Genomic DNA, 22388 nt, shown 5'->3' with positions numbered 1-22388 from the left:
CTTCTCAAAGCGCTCCATGGCTGCCTTGAGAGTTGTGTTTTCTTTGCTGGTGAACTCATTCTGCTAACCACTGTCATTTGTCAAAGGTAACAGGCAATAAAAGTCCTGGCCACATTCATCTTGCCTTTCCCCTCCCCCTCCAGGATGCAGATCCCTGAATGCCACTGCCGCTGACCCTGGGGTCCCCCCACAGCCCCATAATATGACTCTGAGGATGACCAGTTTTCCAACCTGGCTCTCCTCCAGGTTGTCAGCCCATCTGTTCCTGAGAAAGAGGTCAAAGCTCTCTCCAAGGCTTTGAGAACATTGGATGGGACTGGCAGTGTTTTGAACCTGTGGTAGGTGTCCAAACTCCAGGAAAGTCTTTCTCACACATGCCTGGGCTGGGCTTCTCAGAGGAGGGGCATTTATTTCAGTAAAAACAAAGTGAAGCCTCAGGCCCTGCTTGGAGGAGCTTTGTTCTGCCAAGTCCTTCAGGCCACACGTGTCTGCCCTGACTCCCCTCTGCTAGGACATTCTGGCATGGTTTTGCAAGAGCAATACAGCTGGTTTCCAGGAGATGTGGGAAAGGGCTCCAGAGGACCATCCTCTCCAGAAGACAGGGTAAAGAGAAAGGGAGAGCAAATTCTCCTCAACCCTGAAGGTGGGATAGTTCTTGTCAGGATTGGCCCTTCAGGATTGAATTGAGATGTTGCTCTGGCTGTTATTTCTGTGTGACTATTTGGGCTAAAATATTAATTTTTAATAGCAAGAAAGATGTACATGTTATATCCACCTCTAAATAAAACAGACCTAGGAAAGAATAATCCCAGATGCTGGGAAATGACATTTTTAAATTGTATTTCTCATGGATGAATATAAGCTTGTGTGTTTTATCCAGTGTCCTCATCTGTGCAGAAATGAACATGCTTTACTAATTCAGATTAATTGGGTGGGAGGCCTAAATGAGAGGACTGAATTACTAACTATTTTTAAACAGAAATGCAGTTCTATTATTTTCAAGAGCTTTGAGTAATGAAGCTAACAAGATGTTACCTAGGAGACATATTTACAGATTTATTCTTGAAGTAAAAAAGGGTCTAATTTAGAATTCAGCGAGTGGGAGGGCAACATTGGCAAACTGAAGTTCTTACTGTAGGTGGGGATGTGTTGGTGTGTTTTGATTCACAGTAAACATTAACTTGTTTTGTGTTAATCACCCTAGATGTTAGGGCTGCACATTTAGGCCCTAGCCACCAGGCACACATACCATACTACGTAATTCTGCACCACGGAACAGCCGTGACATGTTAGAGCAGAAAGAGACCTCTGCTGTCACCTGGTCAATCATTGTCTCTCAATCCATGAAGAGCTTGAAGGCCCGAGAAATGAGGTGACATATCCAGTGGCAGCCCACCTGGAGTGGGTGGAAGAACCGAAGCTGGGATGTGAATTTCCTGCTCCCAGGTCAATTTCTTTCCTCTTTGCTACCTCTTAAGCATCCACAGCCACATTAGGGAAGGGGAGAAAGAAAGGGGTGAGAGAGAAAGGAAGAGGCAGAGATTCTGATACGACAATGAATCATCTGACTGCAGTTTCTAACTAGATTTGGAACGTAATGCTGTTTATGTTTGCTCCCCTCTGCTGGGAAGCAGACCCTGGGACTCTGGAGCTAATACAGCAAGAGCAGTGGTAGTTGCCATTTATCCAGTGCTTGCTCTGGGCCAGACACTTTTCTAAGCACTTTACAGGGATTAACTCATTAAATCCTTAGAACATCTCCACGTAAGGGTGCCTGGCTGGTTCATTTGGTGGAGTATGTGACTCTGATCTCGGGGTTGTGAGTTTGAGCCCCATGTTCGGTGTAGGGATTTCTTAAAAAAATAAAGTCTTAAAAAAAAAAAGAACAGCCCCATAAAGTAAGTACTATTATTATTATTATTATTATTATATTTTATTTTAATTTTTTTAGAGAGCAAACAAGCATGTGAGTGGGGGAGAGGGGCAGAGGGAGAGAGAGAGAGAATCAGCATGGAGCCTGACATGGGGCCCAATCCCACGACCCTGGGATCATGACCTGAGTCAAAACCAGGAGTCAGATGCTCCAGTATTGTTATTAATCCCATTATGTCTGTGAACAAACTGAGGCAATGAGGGATTAAGCAACTCACCCAAGGTCAGAAGTGACTAAGCCCAGACTCAAATCCAAGCCATCTAATTTCAGAGCCCTCTCCCACCTGGAGACTGTTCTACCTCAACCATTTTACTCTACTCTAGAGCCTCCTAATATGAGGTACAAACTGTTGGCCCTTCAGCCTTTGGATGTCTAGGCAAGGCCTAGAATGGCTGGAGCCACCTGACTGGTTGCAAATAACCTCATCTGTTTATCCCAGATTATTATTATTGTGTTATCATAATATTGTATTGTCATATCACTGTGCCACAATGTGAGAAAGGTTGGGAAGCACTGCTCTCTTCTGTAATACAGGCTTGATGATGATTCAATCGTTTATTGTTCATGCTGTCTGGCTAGCTCAGGATAACATAAGGTCACAGGTTTAGTTGTGCAGCCTGGTGATTCAGTACCCCCAACCTCCGCTCACTCATCTGGGAGCCATCTCATAAACACAAAGGAGAGAGGACAAGCAAGAGTGGGTTTGGATCTGTGTAAACCCATCACCTCCCAGAAAGGCAGTGGAACACATGCCCTCTGGGTGTAAGGCATCACCCCCAGCTGCATATCATATATGAAGGACAGGATCTTCCAATCCAAGGAGGAGAAAGCTTCAAAGTTCAGGGTCACAGAGTGTCCTTATTTCTTTACTTCTTGGGTGTCATTTCTCTTTTTTTTAACTTCTCTACCTGTCACATAGAGGCACCCGAATTTTGTACTGATATCGCAATGATATGTTCTTTGAAGAAGAACTACCTGTTCTGGAGATGTCAGGGTTAGAGGAGTCAGCAATTATGAGCTTATGAGATAATGACATGTGTGTTTAGTGTGATGGCAAATTATAACATAGAAAAAAATTTAAGATTCCGAGTGAACTATTTTCCCATATAAACTTACTGCCTCAGGAAAACTGTGGTTAAAATTATAAATTACCAGGAAACTTCAAATTTCCCCTAGAGAGCCAAAATAGAAGTACAAGAAGAAGCATTGTTGAAATCATCCTAAATTGGAAGCAATGATTATTCAATTAAAAATAAGTGTAGTTACACTTTCTGTTTATATGGTGTCTTCTAGCAGTTTTTAGCCACAAGGCTCAAAGGGAAATCTAGTAATCCTAGACCTCAATCTCCTCATCTCCATGATGGGTATGCTACCCTACCCGGCAGCTAACCTATTTCCTCCAGCTCTCCAAAGAAGTAGCTTCCTCTCCCCTTTCATATGAATCTGCTTCAGCCTTCCTGGTCAGAAAGTTCCTTCTAATGTTAATCCTGACTTTTCCTGCTATGATTTAAACCCACAATTTCTTGCTAGTCCTAGGGGAAATGACAGACACAGTTAACCCTTCACATCCTTAGAGAGCAGAACTAGGTCAATCCCTGACCTCCCCCTCGACCTACAAAGCCAGCTAGAGCTTGCTTCTCCTTGCTTCCATTTGGAAGGGAGTTGTCTCTGGGTTCTCTCCAAACACACATCATAGTGGAGTTCCAGGGTCCACACCCAAATGCAATGTGGTGGTGGACAGGGTGGTCTCTGTGGGTTCCTCCAATCTCCATGATTTACTGTACCATCTGCAGAGTCAAGGGTTGGCCTTATGGGAGGATAAACTTGTGGTTGCTTCATTCTGTACACACCCAGGAAGTTCAGGGTCTATAGGAAAGAGTAGAAGAGCCACCATTCTAAAAGAATAAGACTGGTCTGGATACCATCACATGCTGGCCTGGGATCTTGGGCAACTTAGTTAAGCCTGCTGGATCTCTCAGCATCCTCATCTGTACAAGGGAAAATGGCACCTACCTCATACAACCTCACAGTGTGTTATCAAGAACAAATGAGATGTGTATGTTATTGAAAAGCTTATGGTTCCTTTAGCTCAGCCCAGAAAGGTTAAGCTGGCCCCCTTTGGCCACATCTCAATGGCTGAGCCAGCTGGAAAAGAAGATGGAGTTAGGTCTAGAACACAGAGGCCCAACCATTGGGCTGTGTCCTACTCAGGTAAAGGTCGCTGACAACTTTACAATTGTGTGATGTCTCCCCTTTATTTCATGTAGCCACAGCCCAATGTGTGTGACAAGCCTTCTACACAGGAGGGAAAGGCAGTCACTCAGGGGGTTAATGTAATTCACCACACAAGACCTAAAAGTCCCCATTATAGTAAATCCTTTGGGTCAAGGCCTAGTAAACAGAAGACCCCCCCCCCCCCAGTACAAATATTTTATCTGGGAGAGGTAACTCACTGACAGTTGTATATTGTCATAGGTAAGTAAGCTAACTCCCTAGCAGATACCTCTGGGACATGGGCATGGTAAATGTTTAGGGGGAGTTAGGGTGTTTACCTCCCTGTGTGGGCAGAACACTGGGTAGCAGGAAGTCTGGAGTGGGAGAAAGAACATTGAACTTCAGGCCCAGGTCTGTCATTTGTAAATTGTGTGACCTTGGGTACCTCACTTAACCCCTTGGGACCTTAGCTTTCTCTTCTGAAAAAAAAAAAAAAATGAAGATACACATACACCCCACAAGATGGTTGAGGATTAAATAGTAGGGTGTTGGTGTTTGTGCTTTATAAGCCAGGAAGGGTTGTTGTCATTACTATGACCTCCATCTGGTTTCCCCAGATCCAGGGCCAGTGAGGAGAGAAGTGTAAATCATAAGCTAGTTACTTTGCTAAGGGATGTTGGGTGTGGCTTGATGCGTGTGTGTACAGGGGGCGGTCTGTGAAGGGTGCCAGACGCCAAGATCAACATGACTGTGATAGCTTTCATTATGGAGCCCCCACTGGGTGCCAGGCACTGTGCTAACCACCTGTCCACATTTCTTTGAGCCCTCATAATAACCCTATACTATTAGTATTTCTGGTTTTTTGATGAGAAAACAAGCTCAGAGAAGGCAAGCAATGATCCAAGTTCACATAGCTAGTGGTGAGAGGTAAAGATAAGACTCAAACTTAGGCTGGGTGACTTCCAGTCCCATGCTCTTTGCACTCATTCCCCTATAAGGCTTTTCAGATTCTGTACCCCAAAACCTTCCTCGGGGATGCCGCCCTGATTTAAAAAGGAGACAGTTTTTTTCAGGGTTCTTTGCAAGTGTGCTTGACATGAAGTTGCAACAAACCCGCAGCTGTGGTTACTGCAGTGCTGGCTACAGTTTGATGATGTTTCCTTTGGCCAAAAACACACCAAGTCACTCCAAATTCAAAGCAATCAGCAAACAACGGCAAGGCAAAGCCACAGAACTGGACTTTTGATTTCCTCGACACGTAGGGTAATGTCGTATTAGCTGTGTTGCTGTATGGGCACAGAGGGCAATGCAAATGAAAATCGAATGGAAACTGTCCCCTGTTGGCATTCACCCCATAGCAATGGAGAGATCGGTAATCATCCTAGCTGGTGTAATACTGAATTGCTTCAAAACCAGCTCATAACTGATGCCAAGTAAAAGCACTGTGTACCCATTAAAAAATGGTATGATTGAAGAAATAAAGTACATTTGAAACCCTCAAAAACAAACAAACAGGAGACTGGCAGATCCCAGCACTGTTCTAGCCCTGCCAACAGAGCAATCAAACGGGGCTTCCCCCCACGTTCACTGGGAGGACCGGGGGATCGCAAATGAGAAGTGACCATCCTGTGTTTGATGTTACCCCAAAGCGCCTGTTCCTCATTTGGGGCATTAGTGGTTGTAACAAAAGTAGTAATGTTTCAACAACGGTGGTGATTAGTTACAGAAGGAGCCAAGTGGCTGCTCTTCTCCGTGTAAAAAGCGCTCCGGGGCCCTTGGGGCACCCTGGGCAGTGCTGTCCCATGTCAACAAGGTGTATATTCCCTGCCTGGAGCCCAGCTGGCAGTGGCAGATGTGGTGTGACACAAACCCCTTCAAACTCAAATCAGCCTACTAGAGAAGAAAGTGGAAAGAAAGCCATGGGAACAAAACAGCAAGCCAGTGGGGGTGGTAGAATCCCCTCCCCACCCCCGCCCCAGAGGAAATTAACCCTTTCTGCACACCAGTGGAGGGGCCTTCCCTACTGAGAAGGTGTAAGCAGGGAGGGAGTGTGGAGATGGTGATAAACAAGCATCTGGAAGCCCACACATCTATTTCAAATCCTGGGGTCTCAGCCCAGCCTTGATTTGCTGTCGCTGCTTCCTTAACTCTCAGCTGCTGGGCTGACTGGTGTGATCTGGAAAGAGGAAAGAGGGTATGATTTGTTTCAATCACATAATCCTTCATTCACAGGAAACAGAGGGACTGTTGGTTTCCTCTTGAGGCCCCCCGAACCAGAAGGCCAACTTTGTAGGTGTGCAGTTTCACACCCCAGGCGTCTACCGTCAGGGGACCAATGGGGGCAGACGGGAAGGAAAACATCCCCTGATCGGCTGGGGTCGCCTCCTGCTCTGTGGGAGGGTTGGGGACCAGCCAGGACAGGGAGGGCTGTTACTGTGTGGCAGGAGCCAGGAACAAATGTGGGTGAAGTGGACGAGGTTTAATTTAGCAAGGGAAGTGCCATAACCGTCTCTTCAGTAACCACAAGGTACAAACTCTGGGAAAGATGACCGTCTGCTGGCCCTTATTTAAAGATCTGTGTGTACCCATGAGTATTAAAGTATTAGTAATGCAAACGGGACTTTTTTTTTTTTTTTGCGTTGGTGTTAAGATTTTTGGCATAAAAAAATCATCGTTCATGTTAAAGATTTTTCTGAAGCTACCCACTCGAACTCAAGATTGAAAACAACAATATTCTGCCTTTATTCTCCCAACTTCTAAGCTCCCTTTTCTTCTCCTAAACCTTAGATCATGCCCATGTTATAGTTTCTGCCCATTTTCTCCAAGTGGAGAAAGATCTCAATCAATCGACAGTGTTTATTGCTCTAATAGACACTACCAGGTCTATTGCATGTCAAAGCAGAATGGTGCCTGCATTAAAACCAGGTGACCCCTGTGCTCCAGGTAACAAGACCAAAAAAAAAAAAAAAAAAAAAAAGTATACAAAGTAAATGCTGTAATGACCCAAAGTCTGGAAAGATCCGAGCTCCCTTCCCTGACCCCCAAGTGTTTTCTCTGTGACATTCTTAGTGACTTCCCACACTTAGCCTCATTTACGTTCTTATATTTTATAACATTAATGCATTAATGCTAATTGCTAACATTAAGTGTTCACCTGTGCTAGGTACTATTCTAAACCGATTACTTACATTTTCTCTTTATGTTTTCACATTAAGCTAGTATTCTGCTCCCATTTTTTAGATGAGAAAATAGAGACTCAGAGGCACCAACTGACTGGCTTGAAGGCACATGGCTCATAGTTTGGTGAGGCCTGAGCTTGAGCCTCCGTGGCACCTACTCTCCCAATCCTGTGCACTTTTTACTGCGCAAATACCCCTCTATTGCAACTCTGTGAAACGGGTATTGTTCATTCCGTTAGCCAATAAGGAAATTGAGGTTGAGAGTGTCCAAAGGATTGATTGCCCAAAGTTTTACCACTAGGAAATGTCAAAGCTGGAACTGGAATTTGGGTTTCTTGACTCGAAATCCAGTGCTTTTCCACTGACCCTTGCAGCAGACCTGGGTCGCTGGCAAATCAAGAAAGGAGAGAAGGGTGAGATCATAATTCTTCCATAGCCCCTTGTCTTGGCCTGTCACTACTCATGCCCTGAACGCAGGTGCCTGGGCCCTCTTAGCCCTTGGCTGAGCAAGCCAAGTCATATGACCCTCTATGGCACCTATCCTCAAAAACCATTTTCTAATGCAATTTAACCACAAGCATTAACCTTGGTTTGGCTCTATTATTTATTTCTCAGGGTTTCTCTTGGGTCCTTTTCCATTAAGATTCTCCTTCAAAGTCTCACTTCTCTAGAAGGCCTTCTCTCTTTGGCTCAGGTTACTCTACTTGAAATCATCTTATCAAGTTGACTGGTTCCCTCTTCACTTTTCTGTCCTCATGCATGAGAGTCTGTGCTGCATCTCCATCCCCAATGTGGCTTCTCTGCAATACAAAAACTCCCAGCACCCCTTTCAAGGCCTGCCTATCTGGTGAAATAGATAAGCCAATAGCATTCTACCCTGCACATGCTCTGGCCCATCCCCTAATCCTGTTGCTAGCACCTCACATTCACCATCCTCCTGAGAAAGGTTTGAGGTGGTGATAGAGTTAACACAGTCCAATCCTTGCCTGTGGGGGAGAGCTTGGCACCAGTTATAAACCCCCTCATTGCCAGGGCAGCCCTGTTCTCCATCATGCCCCGATCCCTCTCCCCAATAAAATGACCCATTTAAACCAGATTTTTCTTATTAACAAGCTTCCTACTAAATGGCTTCAGCTGTGCTTGTTGATTTATAGGGCTTAGAAAGCACTGCTCAGCTGTACCCCTCCCTGTTGGTCCAAGGGCTCGACTGAATCATCTTGTCCTGGTGACACTGGGAAGGCAGAAGCCACTCTTCAAGTGGCAGTTCCAGAGGGAGCTTCTTTTTTATTTCTTTTTTAAAAAGTGTTTATTTATTTTTGAGAGAGAAAAAGAGAGACAGAGAGAACACAAGCAGGGGAGGGGCATAGAGAGGGAGACACAAAATCTGAAGCAGGCTCCAAGCTCTGAGTTGTCATCACAGACCCCATGTGGAGCTAGAACCCATGAACTGTAAGATTGTGACCTGGGCCGAAGTTGGACACTTAACTGACTGAGTCACCCTGGTGCCTCCTTTTTTATTTCTTAGTATTTTGATTTTAGAAATTTCAAACATAGAATTAGAGAAAACAATATAATAGAACCCCTTGAACACTTGCCTTGCCAATCTTGTTTATCTCCGCCCTGTTTCCCAAACTGCCCCCACCAGCTAGATTATTTTAAGTTAAATCCAAAACATTTTATCATTTCACCCATTTCAGTATATTTTTTAAGAGGTAAAGACTATCTGGTCTTTTAACATAACCACAATATCATAATCATGTCTAAAAATATTCACAATAATTCCTTAATATTATCTAATATCCATGCAGCCTTCAATTTTTCTTGATTATCCCATAATTTTAAAAATGTTTGATCATTTAAGTCAGGATCTAATCAATGTTCCCAGTTGCATTTGATTAATGCAACTCTTGTGTTTCTTTTTAATCTGTAACAGTTCTTCTCCTCTCTCTCTTTTTTTTTTCCAGGGCATCTTGATGTAACAAATTTCCCAAACCTATGTACACTGTTCCATCCCCAACAAGGAAATCCTGAAAGCAGAGACCTTCCTTATACCATGGGTTAAGTTATTTATTCCCTTGCATATGGCCCTAACCCACAGGCCTCTGCTCACTGTGCCTCAGAATATCTTAAAAAGGTTCATCTTATTCCATTATTGTTTGGAATAATGGGATCCCAAACTGCTGAGTGATTACCAACCTATTTGCCCCAATAATAACTCATGTTTATTAGCACATAAGTGTTTACTACAGCCCACTATGATTGGTCCTTTACTATCCCTGTTTTCTAAATAAGGAAATAGAGGGATAGAAGAATCTGTTCTATTCCTTCTGATCAGTGAATTGGGCTTTGATCAGGTTGTCTGAAGGATACATCCACCTGCTTAACCATGGAGAACCCCCGCGGCGTGGTGCAAGGTCCCATTTCCCACCTGGGGCTTTCCTGGGTTTTCAGGCTCCTCTGAGGCAGGGCCAGCTGTGAAAGAGGAGTATCTTGGTCAGGAGATGTGTGTGCAGTTCTGGGGAGAGGTGTTGGGGCAAGGACACGGCAGAGGTAGAGCTGACACCGAGCTCAGGATCTTCTGTGGATTTCCTTTGTCCAAGCTGGGTTTTTGCTCATCTCCACGAACTCCCGGAGGGAGGCTGTTAACAGGTCTCCCCACCTCCTCTCCTTCACAAGTCCACACAAACCCTCATTACCACACACTCTCAAGCCCACACAAATACCACATCCCCATGCCCTCAGACCCACACCACTCAGCTCCCAGGCCAACCCCCACATGGCTCATTTCTACAGGCATGTACCTGCCAACACATACCTCATTGTGCTGAGTAAACACAGACCCTGGAGGTGGTGGGAGAGGGGAGGAGGGCTGTTGTTTTTTGAGAGGCAGCCAGAACTGAAGGCTACCTGACTTGAGAGAGAAAGTTTATCTATCTGTCTGTCTGTCTACCTACCTACCTACCTATCATCTTTATTTTTTTTAAGTTTATTATTATTTTTTTGGTAATCTCTAAACCCAGTGTGGGGCTTGAACTCATAACCCCGAGATCAAGAGTCGCATGCTCTCCAACTGAGCCAGCCAGGGATAGCTCTATCTGTCATCTTTCATAGATCTTCTTTAGTTTTGGAATACACGAAAGCTTTGGAGCTCCTGGTCTCAGCAAGCTCAGTGAGTATGGAAGGAGCTTAAGAGTGAGTGAGGCCAGGGTGAGGAGGCTGGAGTGGGTTGCGGGAGCCGGCTGGTTAAATAGGACTAAATCTAATTCCCTGCATCTGAAGGCGGGGAGCTCTCATCTGTGGTTCTAAGAGATAGAAAAACACCAACTGCTAGCTAGATAATCCAATTTCCTTTCCCCATTGCTCTGAAGGGGAAGGGCCCTGGCCCTCCTGCTTCAACTTCATGCTGGGTCTCAGTCTGCCTAGAACTCTTTACCCCTCCAGCAGAATTCATATCAAAGCCTCAGCCCCCCAGGGTTCATTAGGAGGCATTTATTTCTGCATATTCTTGGAGAGCAGGAGGGAGGATAACTTGATTCGCAATGCAAATTGCTTGGCCGTAATTTCAACTCTCCCTCCTCTCACAGGGAGATTTTGCAGGTCATTAAAAATATATGATTGCCTCCAAAATAGCAGTGACAGCCGCTCTGCTGAGCAGGGCCAGGTGCTGGTGCCGGAGGGCCACTGAATGGTGTGGAATGGATGCCTGCTCCAGCCCCTGTGCTCCAGATGGCAGGGATGTTGGCCCAGTTCTGAGGCAAGTCTGGGGGACTCAGACCTACTCTATCTCCAGTTCAGTTCTGTCTTCTGCTGTTGGTCATCGGACTCTTGGTTTCCCATCACCAAACTTTCCTCCTCTGTAAAAATGGGGATAAATAAAGAGCTGGACCTAAAGCAGCTGGCACATAGTAGGAAGGCAGTCAGCTCTAGAGGCTAGACCCTTCCCCACCCCAGGCTTGCTACCTAGTTCAATGACACCTTTCTTCAACCCATTAGCCTCCCCATCTGGGCTTCTGGGACCCAACCATTATTGCCCAGATCTTCTGGTCATGATGAGGGCCTCACTTGGTGTTTCCTTTCCTGTATTGCTTTGGGAATTCAGAAGCCCCAAAACTATGTAGGCCTTTGCCTTCAACCTAACTGATCCCATAGACACCGGTCTAATGTTAGAGGGAGGGAGGTTCTAAGGGATGTGAGTGTTGATCAAAGCCAATACCTCTATATAAAACCAAGAAAGGATTTTAGTCCAGATGGGAAGGAAACTACTTCCCCATAAGTCTGAGGCAGTAACCTGGGATTTCCCCTGGGAGGATAGAGAACACACCCTCCCCACTCCTGCCTTTAAGCTTAGCCCCACTGAGTTCCATGATGCTCCAACCCCGAACTGCAGAATAAAAGATGTCCTGCTAATATGATGATAAAGCTAATTTTTATATCAGAACCCACAAAAAGGAAGCCTGCCAGAGCTCAGCCCATGTCACAGATCTAAACCTAAGTCAGCCTGCTCTTACAGAAAATGCCTCACTGTCAAGGAAAACTAACACCAATCACAATCCTCCAACTCAGCTTTAGCTAGCTCACCTTACCCTAGTCAACAGGACCTGCTACCCTTATAAGGAGATGCCCAACCTCCTCCCCACCATTTCCAGATGCCTCCTTTGCCTCTAACATATGGTAAACCTCTCTCTCTCTCTCTCTCTCTCTCTCTCTCTCACTCAAAATCCCTTGGGAAGAGTGCTCCTGCTGCTTGCTAGTCACTATACTCCCCCAACCCATGGATTCTTTTCCTTTGAATAAAAGACATCAAACTCATTACTAAATTGTTTTAGTTTTGTCATTTGACAATGATAAACACATAATCCTTGGGGAGCACAGATTGTGGTGTACAACTGTTAGAGGAATGTCATATATTTTAAAGGTTTAAAGTTACCTTTAAATTCAGATTTTAAAAGGTATCTGGAAAAACAGTTTGGCAGTTCCTCAAAATGTTTAACAGAGTGACCACATGACCCAGCAATTCTGCCTCTATGTCCGTATCCTAAAGAAATGAGAACGTAGGGCCACATGAAAACTTGTATATAAATGTTCATAGCATTATTTATAATAGCCAAAAGTGAAAACAACCCAAATGTCTGTCAAAGAATACATGGATAAGTAAAATGTGGTCTCTCTCTCTCTCTCTCTCATATACACTCAAGCACAAGTGCATATGACGCATGTGTGTGCACGTGCACACACACACACACACACACACACACCCCTCTGCCTGCATTTATGGTTTAGTTTCAGCAGTTTGATGAAAAACCCAAGAGTCGTTTCCACAGAACGGGTCTGGAGCCGGGCTCACCCCAGGAACCTGGGAAGAGAGGCCCTTTCTTCCAGTGTCACTTCCTGCTGCTCCTCTGATGACCCTCCTCCACCACTACCTTATGCTTCAGCACCTTCAGCTTTGCAGTTCTGGAAGCCTTCTGTGCCTTTGTGCCTCCTGACCATAGACTGCCTCTCTCCTGTTTTTCTGCCCACTGACTACCTACTTGCCTTTCAGAATCTTCTTGACCTTCCCTTTCCCTGGAGACAGTTGATCTCTGCCTCCACCTTGGTCTGTAGGGAGCTTGTGACTTTGAGCCTAGTGGACGGAGCCACTGACACAGGGACTGTGGCTCAGTCACTTGAATCCTGGCACAGGGACTGTGGCTCAGTCACTTGAATCCTGACATAATGCAGGATGTTGAGGAGGTGTTCAAGTGATGATGGGAAGAAGAAAGAAAAAGAAAATAGGGGACAGAAGGAAGAGGAAATAACTTTCATACTATTTCTTTTTTTATACAATAACATTTAGAAGAGAAAGAAAAGGGATTAGTTACCAAAGGTCTCAGTTTGTTAAAAAAAATTTTTTTTTTAATGTTTATTCATTCTTGAGAAAGAAAGAGAGACAGAGCACTAGTGGGGGAGGGGCAGAGAGAGAGGGAGACACAGAATCTGAAGCAGGCTCCAGGCTCTGAGCTGTCAGCACAGAGCCCGACGCGGGGCTCAAACTCACTAACCGTGAGATCATGACCTGAGCTGAAGTCAGATGCTTAACCGACTAAGCCACCCAGGCGCCCCAAGGTCTCACTTCTTCAGTGTGATTTTTTGCTGGTATAGAATTTAATTCATTAGTAAAATAGAAAAGGAGAAACTTGGGCATATTTTACATTTTAATGAAATTCAAGATTTCATTAGAATTAAGAATTAAGTTAGATTTGAGAATTTAAAAAATGTCTATCTTTTACAGTCAGTATTCATTTCTCCCTTATGGATAAATTCTATTTCTCCCCCACAATGACTTTGGGGTTTGACTGATCTAAGAGCTGACTATGGAGCTCCTTTTCTCTTTGTTCAAGTGGAGGCACACACGCAGCCGTTCCCTTTCAAATCAGAAGGGGCTTAACTTCTTTTCTTTGGCCCAAACCCATCCCCCTCTACACTCCTATGTACAAATGCATAAAGTTTGTGGACTTCAAAGAGAGTTCCACATGATAGCTGGAGATATGGGGGTTCAGGACATGGGAATGGCACCCTCTTTATTAGTAAGCATTTACCAAGACTTTATAATCATTAACTAGTTAACCCTGGTGGAGTAATTCCCACAGGCATGGATGGGAATTGTCTGAACATAGCAGGATGGAAACTGACCTGCTGATTTGGTAATCTGTCCCTAAACCGACCCTTTATGAGACACTTTTTAGTACTGGGGACAGTATGGTACAGAGGAAAAAACATTGAACTGATTCTTGTTCCAACTCTATCATTAACCAGCTGTGTGACCCTGGCTGCAGCCTCAGGGGTACTGTGGCTGGCTTTAATCAGGGAAAGCAAATAGGTAGCATAAGTGCCACCGCTGATACCCTCCTGTCACCTGGGCAGATATTGCTAGTCAATCCCAGCGCTTTTCCTGAGCCTGGACAGAGCTCCCCAATCCTACGCACCTATTATTGATCAGACTGCCATGTGGGCCGCAGCTTACTTACCAGGCCTGGACTAGACCTTCTCTTTACTGACCCTTCCAAAGCTAACATTCAATAATTTTAAGTATCACAGCGATTCATTTTGTTGTGGCAACCACCACCAACGGACTCCATAAAATCGTGCTATTTCATTCCAAGGATCACAAAGAATTTCCCTCCTCAAAACACTCCTAAGAAACAGGAAAATAAACATTCTCTTCCAACCATCCCAGAGACTGAAGCTGCCTGAAACAAAGGGGGTAGCCCGGCTACTCTAAGACAAGTTCCAAGCAGAGCTGAGAGCAGAGGCAGCCACAGCAAACACTTCTTACTTCTTCCCTCAGGATTAAGGGCCAGGAGCCAGTCCTTCTACCCAAAGGGGAATTCCTATAGGAGTTAATGAGGATTTGGCATGAAAATGAATAGGTTCCGCTCATACACTGCTGGTGGGAATGTGAAGTGGTGCCACTGCTTTGGAAAACAGTCTGGCGGTTCCTCAAAATGTTAAACATAGAGATACCATATGATCCAGGAATTCTACTCCTAAATATATACCCAAGGGAAATAAAAACATATGTCCGCATAAACTCGTACATGAATGTTCACAGTAGCATTGTTTATAACAGCCAAAATGTAGAAAAAAAATCCCACAAATGTCTTATATATACACACATACATACTACACATATACGTATGTGATATCTATTAACTGTTGTATGTTTTTAGCTTTATGTATTTAATGTTTATATTTACTAATATGTATATAATAATATTATAATGTTATGTAAATGGGATGATATCCATATATATTCTAATTTTTCCCCAGCAACTTAAGGAGTCCCACCATGTATTACTACTCCATTCCCACTCAGCCCCCTAATTTGGGGACCACCGATATAACTTAGCACAATTCTAAGAAGCAGAGCTCATTGTCTCCACTTAAGGATGAGAAAAATAAGTCTTAGTCAGTTAAAGGAATAGCCCTGAGTCCCAAAAGCTAGTAGATGACAGAGCCAGGCCCCTAGCCTTTCCAAATAAAGTCTCGTGCTCATTCCACCCATCCCAGCTGCAGCGGTGGGTGAGACGGATCTAAGAAATCAGTAGGGCTGCTACAAGTTGTGCAGAGCCAGAAATGCTGTGTAAATCATTTAGTAATAAATAAGAACTGATCCTCATTCCCCTTTGAAAATATCAGAACATTCTCGTCTGAGTGTTCTAGTGAAGCATCTCCACTTCGTGCAATTCCAGGGCCTGAAACCTTATATGCAGTAAGTAAGGTCTGATGGAAAAGCAGCCTTCTGTGGTGTATATACAGAATAAGTAATGGCCCCATAAAACATGGATTTCTTTAATCTACTGAGGGAGTACCACTGACAAGACACCACGAGGGCACAGCTGTGTTTACTCCAGGGTCACCTAGTGTTATTTATAATAAATGCTTTCGCTTTTGCACTCTGGTGACTACCTCCTCCTTTCCAGGATATGAAGTATGTTACCACAGAACCAGACATTGTTAACGGGCCCACGCGGCTATGAACACCCCAGCCAGTCCGCGGTTTTATAGCATCCATCACAGGACACCAGGATTCTTATTAAAGAAGAGAGCTTTTACAACGTTTTTCAGAGCACCATATTTTCTAGATCCAACCCTCAGGGAGAGTGCTACAGTGAATGATATTGCATTATAGGCCGTTAGACAGGGTCTGGGTCATGACTGCAAGGGAAGAAAATCATCAAATGGTATTTATTATGTGCTGTCCTGCGTTGATGCGGTACCAGGGGCCATATAAGGTAAGGTAGACCAACTTGATGCTTTTCCCCTAGGAGCTTCCATTCGGAAAAAGAACACTAAGGCATATGTAAAAATTACGACCCAATTCACCGTGTACAATGTGGAGCAAAAATGTAATTAACTTTGATTTACAGTGTGTAGTACAAACCTTGATCTGCTCAACCCTCTGGGCCACCAGAAGTTCTTTTTCATTTCGACCCTTGTTTAATATCTTATCGTTTGGTATCAGGCCCCCTTTCCTATTTAGGAAGCAGAGTTTAACAAACATAATCTTATCTTCCTTTGAGGGCCAGGAATCCTGCGGTGTCAGATTAATGTTTGTAAACGTTAATTTGCTTCCTAAGAACTTGCTGTATGTGCTTTCTGGTGGGCTGGAGATGAAGTGGGTTGGCTTTGATGTGAAAACCCGGCTTTGCCCCTTAATGAGCTGGGTGGCCTGGGACCAAGTACTTCACTCATCTGAGCTCTTGAGCCTTAGTGTTCTCATCTGTGAAATGCAGCTAGTAGTAGTTACTTTGCTAGGATTGGAGAGGATGAGAGCAAAGTCCTTAAGCACTGCATAAGAAGGACCAAACGAGTAATAGCTCTTCTTCTTAACCATCGTATCACAGGATGGAATATACACGGATCTCAGAGCTTGCATATCCTGGAAATACAGCTTGCTTGCAGGGAATACTATAGGGCCTACACAGATCCCTTCCTCAAGACTGATCTACCAATCCCCCAGCAGCTGGGAATATCAGCAGCTGATGACTCACAGTTGTGTTCTAGCTGGAGATTGCCTTCAGCAACCAGGAACGCCCTGGCCCAAGATCATTATCCCTCCTAGATTGGATAATGTGGATACATAAATTCAGCCCCATGGCCTCAATTTCGGACAATTCTAAAGAGCTGTAGCAGCTGCAGAGTTGCCCGTGGGGTCTGCTAAGGCCTCAGATCCAGGTGCTTTGCAGGCCAGCGTCTCCCTCTGTTGGGTCCTCACTCTTTAAATGTGCACCCCCTGAGAGCTCTCCCTAAGAAACCATGGCCCCCAGCTTTCCATCTCAGAGTCTGTTTCCAAAGAACCCAATTTAAGATCTTGCTTAAAAGTAAGTTGTTAATTAAAAATTTTTTAATATATATTTTTAAATTTATTTTTGAGAGCAAGAGAGAGCATAAGGGGGAGGGGCAGAGAGACAGGGAGACTCAGAATCTGAAACAGGATCCAGGCTCTGAGCTGTCAGCACAGAGCCCAACCAGGGGCTCTAATTCACAGACCGGGAGATCATGACTTGAGCCGAAGTTGGACACTTAACTGAATGAGCCAGCCTGGCGCCCTTTAGTAAGTTGTTAATTTCAACTTTTCTTGAGATTTGGATACTTCTCTTGAAAGTGATAAGCAGAAAAAATGTCAGTGAATTGTATTTTCTCGTTATTTAGGTCCTAGGTAACTATATCTTCTATTGCTGCTGTAGCAAATCACAGAATCATAAATTTAGTGGCTTAAGACAACACAAATTTATTATCTTAAATTCTGTAGTTCATAAGTCTAAAATGCATCTCACTGGGCTAAAAGCAAGGTTTCAGCAGGACTGCATTCCATTTGTGAGGCTTTAGGGAAGAATCTGTTTCCTTGAGTTTTCCGGCTTCATAGAGGCTGCTCATTCTCCTTGGCTCATGGTCCTCTTCCTCCATCTTCAAAGCTGGCAATAGTGTGTCCAATTCTATTATCACATTGCTCTGACCTCCTCTTCTGCCTCCAGTTCTGCATCACATTGCTCTAAGCTCCTCCTCCATCGCATACTTTTGAAGTCATTGTGATAACATTAGGCCTACCTGGATAATCCAGGATAATCTCCCTGTTTTAAGGTCAGCCAAATAGCAGGCTTAGTTCCATCTATGACTTTAATTCCCCTTTGCCATATAATGTAACACATTCACAGATTCTTGGGTTAGAATTTGGACATCTTGGGGGAGGCATTATTTTCCCTATTATGCTAATTAAAGTTTTACTATTTAACTGACAAGACAAAGGGGAATTAGACCAAAGTAAGTGAAGATGGACTCACTTGGACAAGTACAATGTGTATACATTTTGTCATCTGGGATATTTCAGGGTAGCGAACATCTGGGAAGCACAGTATGGTTACCAGAGAAGCTTTGTGAGAAATGGGGCAGCAGTGGAGGCAAAAGTAAGATGACAAGAGCTTAAAGAAACCAACGTTAGACTACTGCAGAAAGTAGAAGGTCTGTGCTTGGAGTTGATTTGAAGAAGGGATTTAAGTAGGGTCTGATGTAGAGCCTAAACCCAGTTAGAATGTCTGGGCTGGGGTAGCCACCCTGACTCACCAAATGTTGGTTCCTGAGAAAGGGTGTCAAAGGACAGTCCCATGCATCTGACATTGAATTAATTATCAAATGGGAGGCCATGTAAAAATCAAATGGAGAAATTTTGTCAAAAGTTATCCAGCACCCAAATCAGGTGCAACTCGTGGTTTCTAGCAACTGGCAGGCATTTAAGTTCAGGGTAGCTCCACGAATGAGAGAATCACTGACTTCCTATCGATGACAACAACAACAACAACAAAGGCTGCACCAATACTGTCCCTTCATTTGTCCCTTCAGAGCCCAAAACTCTCTCTAGCTACCAACTGCCATTTCTGGCTTACGGCTCAGCATTGCAGAACAGAGAACTGGTCCAAGGTGTATGTGTGAGGATGTCTGTTTAGGTGGGGACACCTTTCCTCAATGAACTCTTTTGCTCATGTTTATAATCTGCTGAATAAAAGTTTAGAAGTCCAAGAAAGATACAGTTGAAAAGGACTCAGAGACCTGATCAATTTCCCCTGCCTTAACAGTTGAGTGTCTGGGGCTTCCAGGCAAGTTACTTGTGAATGTATCTGAGGAAATTTAAGGTATGTTTTAAATAAACATACCAGAGCTTATGCATCCCACATGAGTCTCCCCTTCAAAGCAGTCTCCTTCGAAGACGAATCACTTATTCCAAAGATACTGTTAAAAACACTCTGGTTCCTTTCTTTTTTAGGCACTTAAGTACATTCTTTGGAGTATCTTGATGGGGGCAAATCTTTATGCTTTAAAGGTGGATTTGATTTTTAACAACAGCCAAAATTCATTTAGATCAAAGTCTGGGGAATAAGGTGAATAATCGAGTTAAGTAATACCATGTTAGATTAAAAGATGAGGCTGATATAATTGAATAAGACTAGTTTTCTCGTGAGGGTTGTGGATGGTTCTGAGGGCCAAAGAGTAGGAACAATGGCAGCATTGATGGGATAAATTGGCACCTTTCAAAGCAATTTCTTTTTTTTTTCTTTTTTTTTTTTAAATTTTTTTTTCAACGTTTATTTATTTTTGGGACAGAGAGAGACAGAGCACGAATGGGGGAGGGGCAGAGAGAGAGGGAGACACAGAATCGGAAACAGGCTCCAGGCTCTGAGCCATCAGCCCAGAGCCCGACGCGGGGCTCGAACTCCCGGACCGCGAGATCGTGACCTGGCTGAAGTCGGACGCTTAACCGACTGCGCCACCCAGGCGCCCCCAAAGCAATTTCTTTAAAAGATTATACGCAGTTGAGGGTAGCAACTCTTGGGATTTTTTTTTTTTTTTTTTTTTTTTTTTTTTTAGTTTATTACTTCAGAGAGACAGTGTGTATCTTAGTGGCTAGAATCGTGGGCTCTGGAGTCAGTCCTGGAACCAAAGTTTAGCTCCATCATTTTTTAGCTGTGTGACCTCAAGCAAGTCACTCAACCTCTCTGAGCTTCATTTTCTTCATCTGAATAGGAGGATGGCCACAGGGAATAAATAAGGTCATATATATGAAGCATCAGATCATGTATATAAAGCACCTAGTCTACTGGATGACACATAGTAGTGCTCACTAAATAGTGGCTCTTATTCTTTTTCATGGAAACATGAAACATGAAATAACACACATGCTTATTCACCCCTAAGTGGGAACAAACCTGTAATATTGATTGTATTTGTGGTGAGGTAATAATACTAGTAACTCTCATTTATTGAATACCCTTAGTGGGTCAGACCCTTTCAAGTCTCACTATAACCCCCTTATAGGCAAGTACTATTATTGGACCTATTTTTACAGATGAGGAAATTGAAGCCTAATGAGGTTAAATAACTTGCCCAAAAATATTTAGCAATGAAGCTGCGAGGTCAGGCACTCTGACTCTTATACTGGCACCTGTAACCATTTCTCACGTAGCTGCTGCTGAAGGTCACTTGGGCTGCTTCACAGGGACATGAGGACAGCATGCATAGAGGTTCAGGAACGGACTTTGGAACCACATGGGCTGGGTTTGAAAACAGCTTGCCTGCTTCTTGCTTATCTGTCATGTTGCCCCCCACAAGTTTTGTCCGCTGTAACACAGGACTAATGAAGAGATGCTGCAGGAGTAGGGTTTAGCCCAGAGTCACTGGTAGGGAAACAGGCTGTAATTAAATGTGAATGAGAAGCTCAATTAATAGAACATTCTGCACAGAGTGGCTTTTGGTTCCACATCCTGCTACCCTTCAGATACACACGCCTCCCAGGGGGAGAGCAGTACCACTGTTCTGAAAGCCTTTGGTGATAGCCTAAGTATGAAAAACAGCCTTACTGATAGTGGAAAATTCTCCTGAAAGTAGGCAAAGTGTTTCCATCAGATTACGGCCAAATTCCAGTGGGGGTGGAGGAGGTGACAGACAGAACCACTTAGTGTTCCTACGTGGCCCACAAGTTGACACTCTGATCAAGCACTTTTTCTAACACGTGTTCCTGGAGAGCAGCCTGTTATCTGGGGCTGGGGGCTGCCTGCTAACCCCCACTCCTGCCTCCCCACCCCCCCCCCCCCACTTAGTGCCTTTTTACATAGCGACAAAAAAAACCCAGAGTAGCCAGAGAAAAACATAGCATTGTTTGCAGCTTCGTGTCTGGCTGGTCTAGAGCATTCATTCATCATCATTCATTCATTCGTTCGTGCATTCATTCATTCGTTCATGCATTCATTCATTCATTTTTCTGTGTGAGAGAAGTCATCAACCGGTCTTGCAGCTAAGAGGACTGTTATGGGTTGAATTGTGTCGCCTACAAAATTCATATATTGAAGTCCTAATCCCCAATACTTCAGAATGTGACTGTATTTGGAGATAAGGCTTTTAAATAGGTGATTAAGCTAAATGAGGGTGGGTGCTAGTGTCCTTTTAAGAAGAGGACATTAGGGCACAGATAACATATACCAAGGGGTATCATGTGAGGACACGGGAAAAAGGTGTCTGCAAGCCAAGGAGAGATCTCAGAAGAAATTAACCCTGCACACAGCTTGATCTTGGACTACCTGCCTCTAGAACTGTGAGAAAATAAATAAAGCCACCCGTCTGTGGTATTTTGTGGTGGCCATAGCAAACTAATGCAAGGCCTAAATTTTATTTTTGGGCTTGCACGCAAGGGTGAGGGGAGGGTGTGGATGCCTCTTAGGAAGGGTGTTACACGGAGGTGCTTCCTGTAGATCAGGGCACCGAGGCCGGGTGGCGTGGGATGTTTGTCACAAAGAGCCCCCTGTATTTTTCTGCCGCACATCTGTGATCAACACTCCTGGCTGTCACAATCTTAACCACCAGAGCAGCCTTCTTGACTTCCAAGTTCAGTCACTCTGGCTCACCTGGGAAACTCCACACTACACTGCCCTGAAAGCTAAAAGTAGCCTTCAGACCTCCTGGGAATGACTCAGATTTTGGAGACCTATCTATTGAGGTGATTTTTTTAAAAGAGGCTTATTTCTGCAATTATATCTGCTCAAAACTTTTATCTGTTTTGCTGTTGCTTAAATAAACACTTGTTAAGTGACCCAAATTGTGTTTCCTGCCTGCCTTTTGAAAGGACGGGGTAACCCATACCTATTGGGTAAGACGTGCTTTTATTTTATTTTGTTTTGTTTTGCTTTGTTTTATATATAGTCTGGAATTGACAATACTCAAAGTTGCCATCAGCGATATTTTTCCTTCTCAACCTTCCAGTTTCTCATCATGTGAAAATTCAGGTGCTGTCCTAGTTATTGTTCACTCAGCAAGCCACCGTTAGGGCCAACTTTTACAAACATGGACTTGAATTCCTACTTGATCAGCATTGATTCATAACCCAGAAATTCTGTCTTTAGTATTGAAATTAAAATAGCTTTCCTGGGTGGGTATCTCCATTTCCTCACCTATAAATAAGGAGTTTTATTTATTTATTTATTTTTTATTTAAAAAAAAAAAAATTTTTTTTTTCAGCGTTTTTATTTTATCTTTGG

This window comes from Prionailurus bengalensis, chromosome C1 (assembly GCF_016509475.1).
Source record: "Prionailurus bengalensis isolate Pbe53 chromosome C1, Fcat_Pben_1.1_paternal_pri, whole genome shotgun sequence".
Lineage (NCBI taxonomy): Eukaryota > Metazoa > Chordata > Mammalia > Carnivora > Felidae > Prionailurus > Prionailurus bengalensis.
This window is presented reverse-complemented; position numbering follows the sequence as displayed.